Source organism: Canis aureus, chromosome 1 (genome assembly GCF_053574225.1).
Source record: "Canis aureus isolate CA01 chromosome 1, VMU_Caureus_v.1.0, whole genome shotgun sequence".
Taxonomy (NCBI): domain Eukaryota; kingdom Metazoa; phylum Chordata; class Mammalia; order Carnivora; family Canidae; genus Canis; species Canis aureus.
Window position 1 is genome coordinate 4,921,027 of NC_135611.1, and position 18,472 is coordinate 4,939,498.

At 39.1% G+C, this 18,472-nt stretch overlaps 1 protein-coding gene across 8 annotated transcripts in view; it reads right to left on the bottom strand.

The window, feature by feature from the left end:
- The window catches only part of ZNF407 (zinc finger protein 407), a 447,661-nt gene that overhangs the window by 140,053 nt on the left and 289,136 nt on the right, over positions 1-18,472 (bottom strand). The window lies entirely within an intron of this gene.

An 18,472-nucleotide genomic window follows, 5' to 3' on the forward strand; every position in this document is an offset into this window, starting at 1 on the left:
TGGTGGGTGGGGGTGCACTTAACCAGAAAGAAACAGAAAATCAGGCTGGCCTCAATCTCCCACAGAGCAAAATTGAATGGCAAAAGAAAAAACAAATCAAGCCACAGAATCATCAGCATCTCTGGAGGGTACTGCCAAAGAACAAAGTCCTGCAGGATACTGTTTGACGTGAAGGTCTGGGGACCGCTAAGGTTGGAAAGCAGCAGTTAGCAAGCTCATGCCACAACGCACACACCAGATGACGGAAGGTCCTACCCGGAAGCTTCACCAGGCTCTGTGCTACCCCAACACTTCTAAGTAGGATTACATTTGTGTGTAGTACTCAGCTGCACTGCAATGCTGACTTTGCAGGAACGTGCCCTAGGAATGTCAGTGATGGATGCAAAAATGGTTATGACCCAACAATTTTAAAGCAGTGATACTAACACTCACAGGTGAAGGCAACAGATGACATTAGAACTCTAGAGACCCACCAAACACGATGTCTCTTCACTCATGAAGAGAGGGAATGGAAGCGCATCAGGGAAGCAAAGCAGGGTTCACAACAGCAGCGCTGGGAACAGCATCCCACAGATGCAGAGGAACCAGGTGCCCTTTCCTAGTGACATCCAGAAGAAGTGAAAACGCAAATAGTTTCCTCAAGAATGGGCATCCTGCATCATGAGAACAGTCCTATAACCGGACCCAAGATATTCCCTTGGAAAAGGTTAGGCTACCCGCCCTTCCATCCCCAGGCAGTTTGTCCTGAAACGCATGTGCCCAATTATCTAGAGTTAGAAAGACTAACAGACAAATTCCTCTATAGCTAGACTACTAAGAAACACAGTAAAATGTTAATGCAGTGGTACAACAATGCCCACTTCTATTTTCCAAATATATTTTAATTATATATTAATATTTATATTAAAAATTCATAACAACAAACACCTTTAAAAAGAAAAAAGAACCAGAACAACAACAGAGATTTTTTTCTGCTATTTTAAGCTTTGCCTTCGGCAAGGGCTCTGTCAAGCTTTATGTTCAGTTCCCCTTAGAACTTAGACTAAATATACGTTAAGTTTGTAAAAATATGCATATATGGCCTCTTTCTTGCCTCTACTGAATTACCAAACTTGCTTTCTCTATAAATCCCTATTGGTGGGGTACCTGGGTGGTCAGTTGGTGAAGCGTCTGCCTTTAGCCCAGGTCATGGTCCCAGAGTCCTGGGATCGAGCCCCATGTTAGGCTCCCAGCTCAGAGGGGAGTCTGCTTCTCCCTCTCCCTCTGCCCCTGCTCATGTGCACTCTCTCTCACTCACTCTGTCTCTCAAATAAAATAAAATCTTTTTAAAAATCCCTATTTTTTAGTTATCACTGTACTAAGTAAATGAGTAAGCACCTCATGTGTCCTCTGCACTTGTCACTGGCCTGCTACTTTGATGTTATCACAGTAACTGCTCTTAGAGGCAGAGACAGCGAGACATTTTGCAGAGAAGGAAAGGGGGCATCAAGAGATGAGATGACTATCAAAGGGTACAGTTAGAGAGTGCTGAAGACCGCCTTCCTTACATATTTGTATATACAAGATACCAGGCACATTCAAAGGAAAGGGTAGAGTCTCTTAATTGTATAAATATCCTTGGAATAGTGACATCATGTTGACAGAAGTAACACAGGAAAACACTTGAAGATGGATGAAACTAATGTTTACTTTTGTGATAACTGAAAGGAAGAGGACCGTTTTTTTGAATTCTGCAATGAGCTGAGTGAACTGTTCCAAATTACTCCCTTAACTCTGCAGATTTCCCATTTGTTCTCCATGACACCCCCTCAACTCACCAGTGTTTACTGACACCAGGGAGTGAAAACAAAAAGCTCCCGCTGTACTTAGTGCGTTCATTAGGACTACCCACTCTTTGGTGCCACCTATGTTATTTCCTTATGAAAAAGCTAGGCATTAAGAATCAGCAAAGACAATCTTGATCAAGTGAGGAAGTCAGAATCACCAAAACCCACCAACTTCAATTTATAATGCGTACTTAAATACAAGACAATATAAAGCAATGAATTCTCATCATCAGTGAAGGTCTTGAAGAGATGACATTGAAAACAGAGTGGTTTGTTTTTGGAAGGGGTGAATCTTGGACAAAAATAAAACAACATCTCTTGTATCTCTGTAGCTAAACGGCATGTGGAAGCTAACATTCAGAAGACTAATGGTGAAGCAAGTAAAGTGGAGGAGGGAGAATTTAAAAAGGTGAGAGGCTTCTTTTTATTTAAAAATATAGACTAGAACAAGAAAGACGTGGTGTGGAACTTGATATTTTACAAGGTAGTAAGGACCATTTCATACACATATATATTTACATATACATACATATATATTTTTATTTATACTATATATACTCCTCATATATTTTATGTATAATACATGTACGTTTATTTTAAAATTTTTATACATGAATAGATAAGACACATTAAATACAAGCTAACAAGAACATAAAATAGGTAATGTCTGTCTGCAATAAAAAGATACATCTTATGTATTGCATGGATGACAGTGTATTGGTATGCAATCAAAATTTGTTCTTCTGCATTTAATGTCATGCCATATAAAACTTTTTAAAATATTGGGACAAAACTGAGCCTTTCACACCTGCAAAAGCAAACTATTCCAGTCAAAGCCTAAGAAGTAAAAGTGATGACATTATGCCAATATCATTTAAAGCAGAATATCTACAGTAAGTAAGGGCAAACTTCAGTCCCTGCACTTGAGAACCTCACATAACATGTCCCAGAACTCGAGGAATAATAAATAGATTGGACACCTTCTGGTAAGTAATTCTTAATGCTATTCAGCCCAAAAATGCTCATTCTTCCCCAAAATAAAACTTATGAGTAGGAATTAGCATGGTAAATTGAAGTGGTGCTAATCAAGGATGGGCTGTGCAGGAGAAGGAGGGATGCCCTATGATATGGTTTCAAACAGGGTCATGACTAAATCACTAGGCATGACAGCAGTTAAGCCAACTGGGTACACAATCATTAGGACTGGGTGACTGAATCATGTTTTCACTTTGACATCGATTTTTTTTCGTAAAAAACTTATTTCTGTCCCATGTTCATAGACTGGAAGGTTTGATATTGCTAAGATGGTGATACTCCTCAAATGATGCACAGATTCAATGCACTCCCTGTCAAAGTCTCAGCTGGATGTCTTACCTCAGCTGATCCTAAGGTTCATATGGAAATGCACAGGCCTAGAAGAGCCAATACAGTTTCAAAAAAGAACTAGGTTGGAATACTCACACTTTCTGAGTTCAGAAGTTATTCCAAAGCCATAGTAACCAAGACAGTGTGGTACAAGAAAAGGACAGACATTGGGAATTGGCATTGGAAGCCACAGTTTCCACTGAAGTTAGATGCCTGAGTGCTGGCTGCAGGCTCCCTACAGGGGTTAGGGATGCACGCAGGATTTGCTGGTACCAGGATCTACATGCACAATGTGAATGGGAAAGTTATGAGGAAACTCAGAATTAGATTCAGGAGTATGACATGTTGACAATCCTGAGGCAGCTTACAATATATACATACAGAGAGTAATGTGCAATGTATTACATAAAATACAAGCTGGGCAATGGGCAAAGGACCAAAATGGGAACTAATTTCAAGGCTTCTGAAAATATATGTAATAAAGGAAATATTTTATTTGGTTCAAAGGCAGTGTGTTTCAAAATAATAACTGGAATATCAAAAGTGCTTCTAGAGCTCTGCAAAATTATTTTTTAGTACTACTTGCTAACTCACTGCATATTACACAAAAAACATTAGGTTAAATTTATGTTATATTTGAACTACAAAAAAGGAAGCATAGAAAAATTCTGAATGTTTTCCCTCTTTTGATATATGTTATTTTGGTTATTAAAACAAAAAGCACCAGTGAAGCTGTTGAACAAACACACATTTGTGTATTTCAAACAAAAAGTCTAACAATGGATAGATACAGTGAAAGTCTCCCATCCACCACCTCTGCCCCCACTGCCCCAGGCAGGTACAATTTTTAACTTCTTATCAATCTTTTGGGAGAATTAAAAATGACTGCAAATATATTGTACATTCTTATCGCCACCCTCCTGGTATACAAACTTGCTGGTCTAGCATTAGTCAGCATCTTGCTTTCCTTACCTAAGGATGTAGCACAGGAGATCTTGCCACTTCAGCATGAGAAAGCCCCCTGTTGCTGCCTTCAGCCTCCCTCCAACTCCCTCCCCCACTTCTTCTTCTTCTCTGTTTTTTTAATAGCCACACAGTATGGATACAGCATATTATATTTAAGCGATCCTCTACTGATGGGCATTTAGGTTGTTTCCAATCACTTGCTAGTGTAAACAAGGTTGAAATGAATAATCTTCTAAAACACTTTCTATTTCTCAGGATGCCAAGAGAATTTCATGATGCCAAGTGGAAGTGTTTCAAATGTCAATGGGCATATGTTTTTGTAATTTTGATAAATTCTGCCAAATTGCCCTCCAGAGAAGTTGTAGCAATTTATGCTTCTACCAACAATGTTTGAGAGATGCTGTTTCTGCACATTCTTGCCAATGAAATGTGTTACCAAACTTTCAATTTTTTGCTCATTTGGTAGGAGAAAAAAACTCCAGCTCACTGGAGTTTCATTTTTTAATTTTTACATTTGAATTTGCATTTTTCTTACAATGAATGAAGCTAAGTATCGTCAAATATTGAAATGCCATATGTATTCTCTTTTCCAATGCACTGGTTTTGTATTTTGATCTGCTTTCTTTTATAGTGTTGTTAGTCATTCTCTTATACAATTAAGGAGATTGACTATGACAGAAGCTGCACATACTTTTTCCCTAGGTATTTTTTTCTTCTTTTGACCATGCTTATGGTAAAGCAGAAGTTTTTAGATTTTGTTCCATGCCTTCCTTAGTTGAAAGTTATAAAAAGACCTGTCCCACATTTGGTTCTGGTACTTTTATAGTTATATAACCTGACATTAAGTATTAGATCCATTTCAAAACCATCGTAGAGTGTGGTACAAAGTATAGATCCAGAGTACTAGCTGGATCTCTCAATACCATTCATTAATAGTCCATCTTTCCTCCACTGACTTGAAATGTCATCTCACCAATATTTTGTTTGAAGCTAATTCTGGACTTTCTATTATAATGAGCTGGTCAGTCTGTGCATGTACCAATCTGTTTTAATAAGCCAGGCTGCATACAGGAGGCTCACATCTGGTAGAGCTCATCCTTCTACATTGTTCTTTTTCCTCCCATCATAGCAGGATCAGTGTCCTACCCAGGCCATTATGGAGTCAGTCATAAGACTGTAGCCTTCAGCAGTCTTAATGGCAAACATCTTGAGCTAATTATGGAACCAGAGAGACCTAGGCCAATAATAAATTAATATCCCAAATACAACTAGTTATTTCCTATGTACTTATAATATGTACTGATAATATGATCTTTCTGATAAAGAAGCTCAAACATAGACTGGCCCAGATATATAGAAGGTGTCGGCACTCAGAGGTCCTAAATAAATCTGAGTTTACTATTTCCCCAAAGGAAGCTACATATCCACCTCAACATTCTAAAATTCGCTTGAGTGAAATTAATGATGGTCTTAATCTTCTGGTAACAATTTGGCATGCTATATATGTAAATTGACATAAAAATTCTGTAAGTTCTACTTAAAGAAACACATCAGTTTTGTTCAACACTTTGATTCTCAAACTTTTTGAACACAGAGCACTCTTTAGGTTCAGGGGAATAATACATATATCTCATAAGGCTGTCAGGAGCATTACGGTAAATTACATTAAGCATGTTCAGAAACTGCAGTAGGTACTCAATTCTTTTTTTATTACTACTACTAGTCTTTCTATTAAATGCAAGACAGTTCAACTATCAGAATCATTATTAGCAATTATATTGCTAATTATATATGAAAAGCAATTTCAATTCACTTGAATAAAAACAGATTCCCAAAACAGTTATATAAGTGAACATACGTGTACACGTTGAGAAATGCAATTTCTTCTTCTGCCTGTTTGGAATAGTCTTTGGACTCCTATCCTTGAAAATAATTACTCTGTAGTTAAGTTTTATGTATTGGAACAAGAGCATCAATACTATGCACTGTAGTACGTATTTATCTAAAATTTCAGTGGAAAGGGGTTTCTACTATATCTTTATAATAGTAATTCAAAATGAATAAGGAATAACCCAAAGAAAGGATTTATGTAAATTAAACTTAAGTTCATCACATATTTTTTTAACCAGTAGTATTTAATTATAAATTTACTGGGCAAAAAACCAGTCTAAGAAAAACAAGAAAATCTCTGTGGGAGAGAGGAACATAAAGCTGCCAAGTCACTGCAAGTTGGAAGAATGTGCTCCAATATATAAGCTCAAGGCCTGTTCACAGTTTACGTAACGCAGCCCGAGGCATACAGTCCTCTACCAATTCTGTTCTCACTCAAGGACCCATAAGGAAAAAGCCTGATAATTTTAGACTACAGAACATTTGTGCTGTTTAAATTTAAAGTTGGTGAGAAGCTGTAAGAATAAAGAATTTCAAATTCCCCTGCCTAAAATGAAACATTTTATCGATGATGTTTAGAAAATGAATGTCATTTGAAGTGTTGAACCAAATAAATCACCAGAATAGACAGCACAAAGATCCATGTATATAAGGGATAAAGATGTCATTTCAGATCAATAAGGAAACGATGGGTTTTATATAATAAATGGTGTTGAGTCAACTGCCTGCTGTATGGGGAGAAACAAATTAGATTTTTATGGCCCTAACCATGTAAAAATAAATGCCATTTGGATTTTAACATTAACATAAGCACACTATATTATAAAAGTGCTAGAAGAAAATACAAGAAAATATTTTTATAATCTTGGTTGCAAAGAGCATTCCTAAATTCAAAACCCAAATGCTACAAAATGATGTAGCAAAATACACTTCATAAAAGTTAAAATTGCCATATAGCATAATACATTATAAGTAAAGTTAAAAGACAAGTCAAAGAAATAGAGAGAATATATGCAACATAAAGACAAATGCTTAATAAAAAGACTACAAAATGAGTACCTATGATTAATAATTTAAAAAAAGATAAAAATCTCAAAAACCAGATGAAGAGCATAAGTAAGAAATCTGTAACTGGGGATCTATAAAAGGTTATGTAAGCATTAAAAGGTAATCAATGACTCTAGTAGCCAAAGAAATGAAAATCAAAGCCTAGTGTAACAGAGGGGCAAAATTTAAGAAGATTGGTAACATTAGTTATTGGTAAGGGAAAAATCTATCACTGGTGACAATATCCAATAGCTTTTGGAAGACATTTGAAGATAGCCTTCAAAATTAAAATATACAAATATTCTTGGATTTAGGAATTCAATTTCTAGAAATTAGCCACACGGAGAATCATTGAGCTATTATTTATAACATTAGGCTAAACACACTAAACTTTAGGAAAAAAATTAAAACTAGAGATCTATTAACAGAGGAATGGGTCAGTAATTTATGGTAATCCACTCTGTGGGATTCAACACTGCTGAGGGTAAGGGTTAATTTTCAAGCCTGTTTCCCAGAGGAGGTGGTGGCATCTTACGAGCTTCCTGGAAGCCAACTACATCCTGGTGGGACACTGGGAGGACACAGCCTGATTACAGGAAAAGAGAGGGTATTCCCCAACCATGAATGTTTAGTGGTGTCAGGACAAGGCAAGAGGCCTGGTCGGCCAGGTCACTGGACTGCTCAACCACAACCCTGAACACACACCTAAGAAGGATGGTACTCCCCCAGTGGTGGAGCTGAAGAGTTCCACAGCCAAAGAGTCAGAACTTTCCCAGTATGACATCCAACACTATAAAATCAAGTGTTGCTTCAGAGTAGAACAGGTATGGACACAGGCTGAAGGGAGGAATAATAGCCATGCACCTGTCTGACTTTCTCCCAGCAAATGCTGTTGACAAAGGCCTGGTGTGTATGCTACTCATCATTCACCCTTATTTGTTGGACAAAGCCTATCAAATAAAATAAGGTAAACCTTATGTCCCACCATGGAAAAATTTCCAATTTAATTAAAACAAAAATAAAACAAGTCCCAGATAAATACATATATGGCTTTTTCTAGCTTTTTAAAGTTATATACATAGTCACATGGATATATAAATGCATTAAATGTGTAAAGGAGGAAATGGTAGTAATACTATATCGATGTTGTTAATTATCTTTATGGAAATGTTTCCAAATCAGGAAACTTTCATGTTTGCTTAGTATATGTTTAGATCACTTGGAAGATTCATGAGAATATCTTCTAAATTTTACTCATGTATAAAGCAAATATGATCAGAACATGCATTTCAAAAAGAAGTGGATAGTAGTAAAGTATTGTATCAAATGTAAATATTATAAACAATAAACAGTATAGTCAACATAAGCTGGGAACAGAGGTCGGGAAAACTCTAAATACAAAGATTCTCCTGTTTACATAGAGACAATTCAAACTGATGAATCAGATAAAAGATTTAAGTACAGTAAGTTGAGTTGTAAAGGTAATCACTTGGATTAACAAACAGGGTATTATAGTAAAAACAGGGAAGAGAGGAGGAGTGTATCAGAAGGGGTAATCGAGCTAACTTTTTTGGATATGTTACAATAGCCAGATGCTGCCTATAAACCAAGAAAGAGAGGAATAAGGTTATCTCCAGCAGGATCAGGATATGAATGATTATAGTTATCTCAGGGAATGGGGTGTAGCAGTGAGACTCTGACTTTTCAAATAGTAAAAATAATGTACAACCTAAGTTTATGGGTATTTAAGTAAAATAGACATTTAAAAATAATGGCATGTTTAATTACTTACAAAATTATCCAAAATTAACTTTTTGTTTTGTTTTGTTTTTTTTTAGCTAAGACAAAAAGAGTTTATAGGTATCAAAAGTAATCAGAAACCACAATGTCCTGAATTTTTCCTTTAAATTTTAATTGGATAGTTTATGGATCACCCTGCTCTAAATTCTATGAATTTTCTTTTCATTTTCCCCCTTAACGGGTAGCTTTTATTTAATAGGAAAATTCCTACCAGACCACTTATATTCATGACTTCAACATATATTCCTGTTATCCATAAATCCCAATTCCTTGAGGACTATGACCACAAGGACTCAGGCATTTTCTCTTTCCATTTCTCAATCATGATTATGATAGCGTTTGTTACATGATAGAAGGTGATGAGCATCATGTGATGCTAAAACAGAACCATGTCTTATAAGCAAAAAGAATTTGTTCAGCACAGGAGTGGATGAAAAGCAATGCATTATTGATCATGTTCTATTTCTCCAGAGTAGACACAAGGATCGGGGTTCCAGGCTATGGTGCTATCCACATATTCACAGCCATGGTCAGAGTGCAGCTGAGACACAACTGTGTGCTCATGGAGAAAGCTGCCCAACGGCAGCACCGCACCAGCCTACATGTGACTCCCAGGAGGCCTCTGTGCATTTGCACAGTTAGGTGCTGGTCTAAAAACCATGGGAACACGGCCAGGCTTCCAAACCCACTCACTGGGAGGCAGTATTCAAAAGAGAAGTCACAGAAGTCCAGTTACTGCTTTAGTTCATATAGAAAGTATACAGTAGTTAAAAAAAAAAAAAAGTCTACTTTCACATATATTGACTTCCTATTCTCAAAATGAATTTATTCAACATATATTTAATTTAGTGCCTACCACGCACAAAACAGGAAACATAAAAAGGAATCATGTTGGTTCTGCCCTCATAGACAATTCCATTTGACAGATGAGTCATGTACATCAACAGTGTGCTTCATAACATGAAAGTGACTTTTGAAACAGAGTTGAAGATCTCACCTGTCCCCTGCTACACCCCCTTCAGTGGCATTTTTCATTGATAACAGTCTAAAATCACCTTGCTTTCTATACTGTTTAAAATGCCTTACTGACTTCAACTGATTTCTAAGGAGACAGATTACGCACACGCTTGCCCATGGATATGGCACCACATTAGACAAGTTCGTCATGGAAGATTAGGCCCAGTGCTCCGCCACTACCTCTGTTCCCAGAGACCGTGTAACCTGCCACCCACTGGCCCCCACGATTCTTAGCCCCATGGTCATGTCCAATTACATGACTTCTCTATTCAATCTTTGCTCAAGGTATCCACAACCTGTAAGGAGAAATAATCTACTTCAAACCTAAAAACCCCCTTCCCACCTTCCACTCTGTGAAACAATGAAAATCACAAGGAGGCAAATGGTAGGAAGCCACATGGAACTCTGCTAAAACCCCAAATTATTTTGTGAGAATGTAACATTTCAAGAATGGCCTCCCTCATCCATGTGTGAAGTGAGAGAAGAAGACAGATTTAAATGTGTGGCCAGACGTAGCCTGTCCTCTGCATTCCATGGAAGGAGGAAGGACCACTGGCAAGTGCAAGCCCTGGAGGACCTCGATTTCTCCTTGATTCTTCTTCAGCTCCAGAAGGAAAAATACATCTTGCTAACCGTTTCACTTCTCATTGCCTGCTCATTGCCAGTCTGGGAAAGGGGGAAACTTCAACAGCAGGAATTCCATGCTGCTCATGATGAGCAGTAAATGATGAGCCTAAAGGGGGTAGATGACAAGTACGATATATATAGTGTGTTTCTCAAACTTATTTGGCAACAAAAACCCTTTTTCTCAGCCAAGCAAACAGTATCGCGTGAAGACCATGATTTGTGAAAATCAAAACATCGAATTAGCCCTACACACTGTTTGGCCTCCTGACACTAACCTTCGGTCTGGCGGGTGGTAAGTGCAGCAGAAATTGTCTTCAGCCCCATCCTGCCACCGGCCCCTCAAAAAACACAGTCCCCACCCAAGTCTTTGCCACTTGGCATTTCTTTGCTTTACAGGGATGAGTTTTATTCTTTCCTGTTCTGTTACCTGGCTAAGCTTAGCAAAATGCAATCCTGTAAAACCAGGAAAGGCACGTGGAGAAGCCTTCTGAGCAGAAGGGTGCATGCCGCGGAGGTGCAGGGAGGTGTAGCCCAATTGTCCTGGTCCATGCAATCCCAGAGGCAGGAGGGGCCCAAACTACCAAAGTCCTACATTACTGAACTATGGCTTGAAATTAGCAATCGGGGGGGGGGGGGGGGGGGGGAGGCTGCTTTACGAAGCACATTTCGTGTGTGTAAAGTAAAATTTCACTGAACCAAAAATACGTTTCGCTACTACTGAGAGTCTAGGCCAGAGCTTGCTTTTACTTGGAACAATCTAATAATGTCAAAGAGAAAAATAAAACAGCAGCAAATTCCTGCACGTGTGGGTACCAGTGCAGCTGACGGGTTTTACGGCCCCGGTGGCAGAGATCACCACGTGCTCAGACTCTGGTAGTCTAGCCGGGCGCGCGGGGCTGGTGCACTGCCCTAAAATTCTAAATACGTCTTATGTGGCCAAAGGAGAATGCATCGCTCACACCTGCTGCACTGGAGGCACCGGCTGGAAATGCACGCAGGCGGGATCAGAGCGAGGAGGTGGGACAGGAGAGAAACCAGCTAGTCCTCCAGCAGCCCCTCTCTCCAGAATCCTTGCTGCACTGCCACGGGAAGCCTCCAACTTCCCTGCCTTTGAAAGTCTTTTGAAAGACTCTTTCCCTGACTGACTCCAGTTCTGTTCCTTACAAAGCTCCCTGAGTCCAGTATGTATTTGCTTGATAGTAGATTACAAGTGAATACTTTATTAATTTTGTGTGAAACTGAGTCTTATTTTAAGGAGCATTTAAAGCTTTTATCATTCTGAAGTTCTAGGATCACTCTGTAGAAACAGTTAATAGGAGCCAGTCACTGATGGTGAGGGGCCACTGGACTTACTTAATAATCTATGTCCATCTTTACAAAATGCTCCACGTAATCCATTTAAAAATAATAACCGGTTCATTTCGGTCTCTGCACACAATACTTCCCTTTGTCCCTTGTAAGTCTCTCAAATGTCTTATTTTAAAGGAATATATAGTACTCCCGGAAGACATTTTCCCATTTCTATTCTCTCCGACTCCTGCGAGCCCTTGTTCTGTGTGATAAGGCAATCTCCTCCGGGATCGGAGCTGTGTAGTTTCGCACCACGAGTGACAAGGACTCGGCTTGAATAACTGCTGTGCGCAGGTTGTAATTATGTCAGCTGGAGTGTTGAACAAGGGGACTGATTAATGTGAGCCCCGGCCCAGGCGCAGGCCCTATCAAAACCTCCGCGCAGGCCAGCAGTGGGGACGGGTTAAAGCAAAAAGACAAAACATGCTGTATCGCCCATGATAGATGAATTGCTCCAACAGTCTTCAGGCAGATGTTCCGGGACAGTATAATATACAATTACTCTGCCTTATCACTTTCCCAGGGACAATAAAGCTTCCTCCTTCTATAGCTCATGTGAGTGAAGGCAAAATTCGTTTTACTTTTACAACACTGACTCACTTATCATGGTGCCTTGATTGTGCTTTTACAGCTAAAGAAAACATATATTCCACTTTTAAACTAAAAAAAAAAAAAAAAAAAAAAAAAAAAAACTAAGGGAAAAAAAAGACAAAACCAAACCCTCTCCCCCAAAACAACAAAACGAACCCAAACCTTAAAAAAATTGGAACCCTGTTTTGAATCTCTTCGATATCAGAGCATGCAATGTTTTAAAAAACTGTTTTGTTAAAAATGGATGCAAGGAAGGTGATGTGTGTGTGTGCACGTATTAGCTAAAAACAAGCATGTGTCACTCAAGAAGATTTGAGTTGCATAATCGCTATATTAATAACATTGTGCTTCAACAGCCATACAGAAATCACTAACTGAAAGGAACACGTAATTAAAACTATATATATACGTATATATATATGTATATATATGTATATGTATATGTTGATATCATCCATATATTTCTCAGGCCCAGGCGCACGGCCCCCGAGACTGGGAGGATACCTTCCCAATGACACACTCATTACTGCCGTTCCTACTTGGTGCCTCTGGGTCCCTCCTTCCTGAAGGATGCAGCGTGAGCCTAGGGAAAGGAGGCTGCCTCGACCGCGTCCGGAGCACACCATAGCCAATGCTAAATCGGACCTGCTTCAGGAGCACTACGGTGATCACTGCTACTATGCTTACTTGTACTCACAGAAATGCTGCCCAAATTTGTGACAAGATGGTCAGAACCATCGCAATTTGGAAAGGGAAATGAATGCACTTTTCGTTTTTAATGTTAAAAAACAAGCTAAAATAAAAAAATTGATATAGCCATAATAACCATTTTGTGATAACCATAATTAATGATGAAATAAAGCAGCCAAAATAACATTAAGATTGAAATAAATCCATACACAATGTTCTTGAATAAAAACAAGCAAATAAAAAGCATGTATCAACCTGTGGAACTATACAGATGACTTACTTCCACTTTTTAGTTGTGCAGCACAACTGACACCAACACTTAGCAGTTGTAATACACCCTAAGTCACAGAAACAAATCATGTAGCCTATCTCATCCTAAGGAGTGATAGATTTGCTTTCTCTTTTCATATCATATACACACTAACTCCAAGACCCACATGATCCTTATTATTACATTTCTCTGGGCAGGACCATTCCAGTAGAGTTCTACATTTCTAGAAACGTGGAGATTTGAAGAAGGTAGAGAGAGGGTCAACCTAAAATAGCCAAACAGAAATTTTCACACAAATGGACATGGAAGATATAATTAAGCCCGCAACTGATAAAAGAGTTGTGCCATATATATGATTACTTGGAATAAGTCAAACAAACAAAAGAAAGGTAAAAGAAATTGAGTGGGCTGTAAATACATAGGGGAGTCAGGTGTCATCACAATAAACAGCTGAGCTCCTCCACTGGCTTGTGACGTCACTAGAGTAGCCCGTCAGATTTACTGGTCTGAGAAGAACCCCAAGACACTCACAAAAATTGTTTAGAGTAAATCATAGAAAAGATGTCACAATTTAAAAGACTGCATTTAAAAATGAGTGTTTGTTACATGACTACACCAGATTGTTAGCTGGTGCTAAGCAAATTTCTAAATTGCATATAACAATTAAAGTAATATAGGCTTTGTGGAAATTCTTCCTATAAAACAAATAAAATCCTAATGGTTGGGGGGGTGGAGACAGGGAGCCAGAATTATACCATTACACAATCTCTATGTTCTCGATTCAAAAGTTTTATCACAACAAAAGTAGAAGTGGGGGCTGTGCAGCCCCCACAATGCAGAGACATCGTCACAGCAGCAGCTCTAAAGCTATGGCTCTGTGTCACAAGGGCTTCCACCAAGTCACACAGAACTGCTCCAAAAATACCATCAGTGCCCCTTACGCTGCACGTAGCCCAAATCTCAGATGCACCATCCTGGCCATGAGGTACAACCCTGTGTTCAAGTTCACGGTTGGAGCTGGCGCTATCCCCTTGACATGGAAGCATTCACATAAAATTAAAAAGCAACCCTAGGCAAACAAAAACAAACAAGCAACTACAATGTACTCCCACTGACCTGCCCTCCAAGCGTCTCCCAAGCGTTCTCACAGGGCAGTCCTCAAGCCCAACCTTCCTCAAGAGCAGCCAACCTGCATTCTTACCATGTCTTCCCTTCTGTGCTTCCCTGGCATCTGCTCCCATCCCTTCGCTAGAACTGGTCTTCCCGAGAGAGTCAGTGACCTCCTTGTGACTGAGGCAGGGGGACCGCACTGCCCCTATGTTCCTGAATGTCTGGCACCGCCAAGCACCGTTCCCCTGACACACCGAGGTCCCTTCCATTTCTGGAAGCTACTTCTCAGTCTCTTACACTTGCTATTTGCCCCTCTGCATGTCTCATTTGCCACATTTTCCAAGGGAGATCTGGCTCCTATGGATGCCTTCAATTCTACATGTTAGCACTCATCATACACCTACTGACACCTCCATGAAGACGACACATGGGTGTTTCAGAGTTCACACCACCCAAACTGCACTCATGATGCTGACGGGACCTTCTTCTGCCAGCAGTGAAGACCTCGGGAATGGCACCACCACTCATCCTGTGGCCCTGGCCCTGGCATCTCAAGGGTGGCATGCATCAGTCAGCCTGCCCTTGAATTCACTGATTTGGTTCCCAAGTCCACATGTTTCAGCTCCTGAAAAGCATGTGAATCAGCCTCCCTCTCCATCCCTGGCCACACTGCCAGTTCAGGGTTGGGCATTCACCACGTTCTGTGGGCACCTTTGCAAATGTTTCTTACATGACCTCCTGTCCCCTGATCTGTCCCCCTCTGGCTCACCATTTGCACTGCATCCATGATCTTTGAAAAGCAAAATGTAAGTATGTCCCTTTCCTGCTTAAAATTCCGGCTACCCACTGCCATTAGGGTAAAACTGCAACTCTCCGGCGTGGACTTCTTGCTGTCTGGCATCCACCTAATCCATAGGCCCTATAGTCCAGGCTTGCTGATATGTAACTTCAAATCAAATGAAAAGCATAATTTGGAAGTAGAAAGTGGGATATAATCATTCCTTTAATGAAAATTAAAGCTATCAAGTTTTTAGGATCTAAAAAATTCTCAAAATTAAGCATCAATCACTTTTTACCCCCCCAAAAAGCAATCCAAGGGATTGATTTAAGTACAAATACTGAAAACGAATCACATTTTCTCTCAATAGAAAATTCTAATTTGTTTTAGGACATTTCATATATTTATTAAATGTTGTAACTTAAGATGAAAAAACAAAACATACCGAGGAAAGAAAGGGCCAAGTACAGTTCACCAAATATTTTTAAATCTTACTCAGTGAGAGATCTCCAGTGTCATATGTACAAAAGATACAAAAGGAGGGATGAGGGTTGTTTAGCAAGATTGAAGTCAAAATAATTAAAAGTAAGGAATTAAACTTTAAGGGGCAAGAACAGGGGTTAATATTAGGTTTAAATTCCCTGCAGGGAAAAGTATCAGGTTACATGTTATGTCACAGAATAAGAGATTCTGGTTTATTTCTGTGATAGCTCACTCGTTGCTCTGTAGTAAGGAAGAGCATAGTATTGTTTTCTTACAAAGCGAAGAAAGGAAAGAAAGGAAAGAAAGGAAAGGAAGGGAAGGGAAGGGAAGGGAAGGGAAGGGAAGGGAAGGGAAGGGAAGGGAAGGGAAGGGAAGGGAAGGGAAGGAAAGGAAAGGAAGAAGAAAGAAAGAAAGAAAGAAAGAAAGAAAGAAAGAAAGAAAGAAAGAAAGAAAGAAAGAAAGAAAGAAAGAAGAAGAAGAAGAAGAAGAAGAAGGAAGGAAGGAAGGAAGGAAGGAAGGAAGGAAGGAAGGAAGGAGAAAGAAAGAAAGAAAAGAAAGAAAGAAAGAAAGAAAGAAAGAAAGAAAGAAAGAAAGAAAGAAAGAAAGAAAGAAAGAAAGAAAGAAAGAAAGAAAGAAAGAAAGAAAGAAAGAAAGAAAGAAAGAAAGAAAGAAAGAATGAATCTAGGATTCATATCTAGGAATATTTCTTGTTCTAGAACTTCTCACAGACATAGTACTTCTCATAAATAGGAGAGAGCCAACAGTTTGGGCTACATTCCCTTATAATTTAGAAAAAAAAGACAGTCTTGTTTTCAGAGACCTTCTAAAGGCAAAGCCAATACAGGCACATGCTACCATGGCAAGTAGCGTCTGGCTTCACCAACGATCAGGGGCATGATGTCGAGAAGACAGGCGGGTACAGAAGCCACAGTTCCTTATTGCACTTTATAGGAACTACTGCATCACCATTTTGTTAATGCTGCAAGTGTTTCTTTCTCCTGCAGTTTTTTACGGACCCTAAAGTAGCAATATTTCAGAATCCATGAAAACAATGGATCTGAAAACAAAATGATAGAAACTACCTCAACAGTCTCAACGAACTAATGACAACTGGTCAAGCTCTTATATACTTTATCCTCCGCTTTGTTATTTTCTCTGACACCCACATTGTAGCGTGTGAAACTCAATCCCACCCTGGAAGGTGTGTCTGATATTCTACGATTCTTGTCAGTCCCTCTTGGCGATTACAGAGTCTTCCCTAATAAGCTACTCTGTGTGAGGTTCTGGCGCTAGGAGATATAGATAGTTACACAGCAGAGTGTTTTGTTGTGTGATAATAGCTCTAATGTCTGAGGAATAGCTTATTATGCAAGAGACTATTGCCCAAAAAAATATTTTCTATTTTTTTCATCTCTAAGGCCTTTCTTTCTGCCACAATATATACAGATATATCTAACTACCACCCAGGGGACTGTCCATAGTAATTCCTTGTAGAAAGACCATCCCCAAAGATAGCTTTGGTCCTTTTATAATGACTGGATTTGGGATTCAGCAACAGCAGGTTAGATAAACATGTTTGTCTAGATTCTACTTGAAGAGATAGCAGAGGGAATGTGTGGTCACTTTGTGTTCAAAATGGCTCTTCTAATTAATCTGTGATCTCAATGCTTATTTTAGCCTCGTCAACAAACAAAAACAACTTACTTGTATGATAAACAGAACGAATTAGCTCAGATTTTTTTTCCCTTTTAAAGACATCTGAATAGATTTGTAATTTTTAATGCTATGGAATCTATTTGTTTAAAGGTCCATAGACTTTCTTTGACTCAAATGAGTTTTGTTAGATAAAAATTTACTCACTTTAACTAAAGACCTGACATAAACACTTGTGCTGTATCAGCACAGAGCCTGTCAGCCAAAATGAAAATTTAAAAAGCCTATATGCTTAGGGGCTAGAGGGCAGGGAAGAAGAGTCTGAGTAAAACATGCAATGTATAAAAATAACATTAGACACAAACAGTATAAAATATACTAAACCAAATCAGAACCACCACTAGAGTCACTGAGATTAAAAAAAAAAATCACTAAAAAAAAAAAATCACTAATAGAGAAAATGAGATAGTTGTTCAGAAAGAATTTAGTTTCTGCTGAAACAGATAAAAAAAAAAACATTAGACATGGCCAACATGCATATGAGAAAATGCTCTGCATCACTTGCCATCAGGGAAATACAAATCAAAACTACAATGAGATACCACCTCACACCAGTGAGAATGGGGAAAATTAACAAGGCAGGAAACAACAAATATTGGAGAGGATGCGGAGAAAAGGGAACCCTCATACACTGTTGGTGGGAATGTGAACTGGTGCAGCCACTCTGGAAAACTGTGTGGAGGTTCCTCAAACAGTTAAAAATAGACCTGCCCTACGACCCAGCAATTGCACTGTTGGGGATTTACCCCAAAGATACAAATGCAATGAAACGCCGGGACACCTGCACCCCGATGTTTCTAGCAGCAATGGCCACGATAGCCAAACTGTGGAAGGAGCCTCGGTGTCCAACGAAAGAGGAATGGATAAAGAAGATGTGGTTTATGTATACAATGGAATATTACTCAGCTATTAGAAATGACAAATACCCACCATTTGCTTCAACGTGGA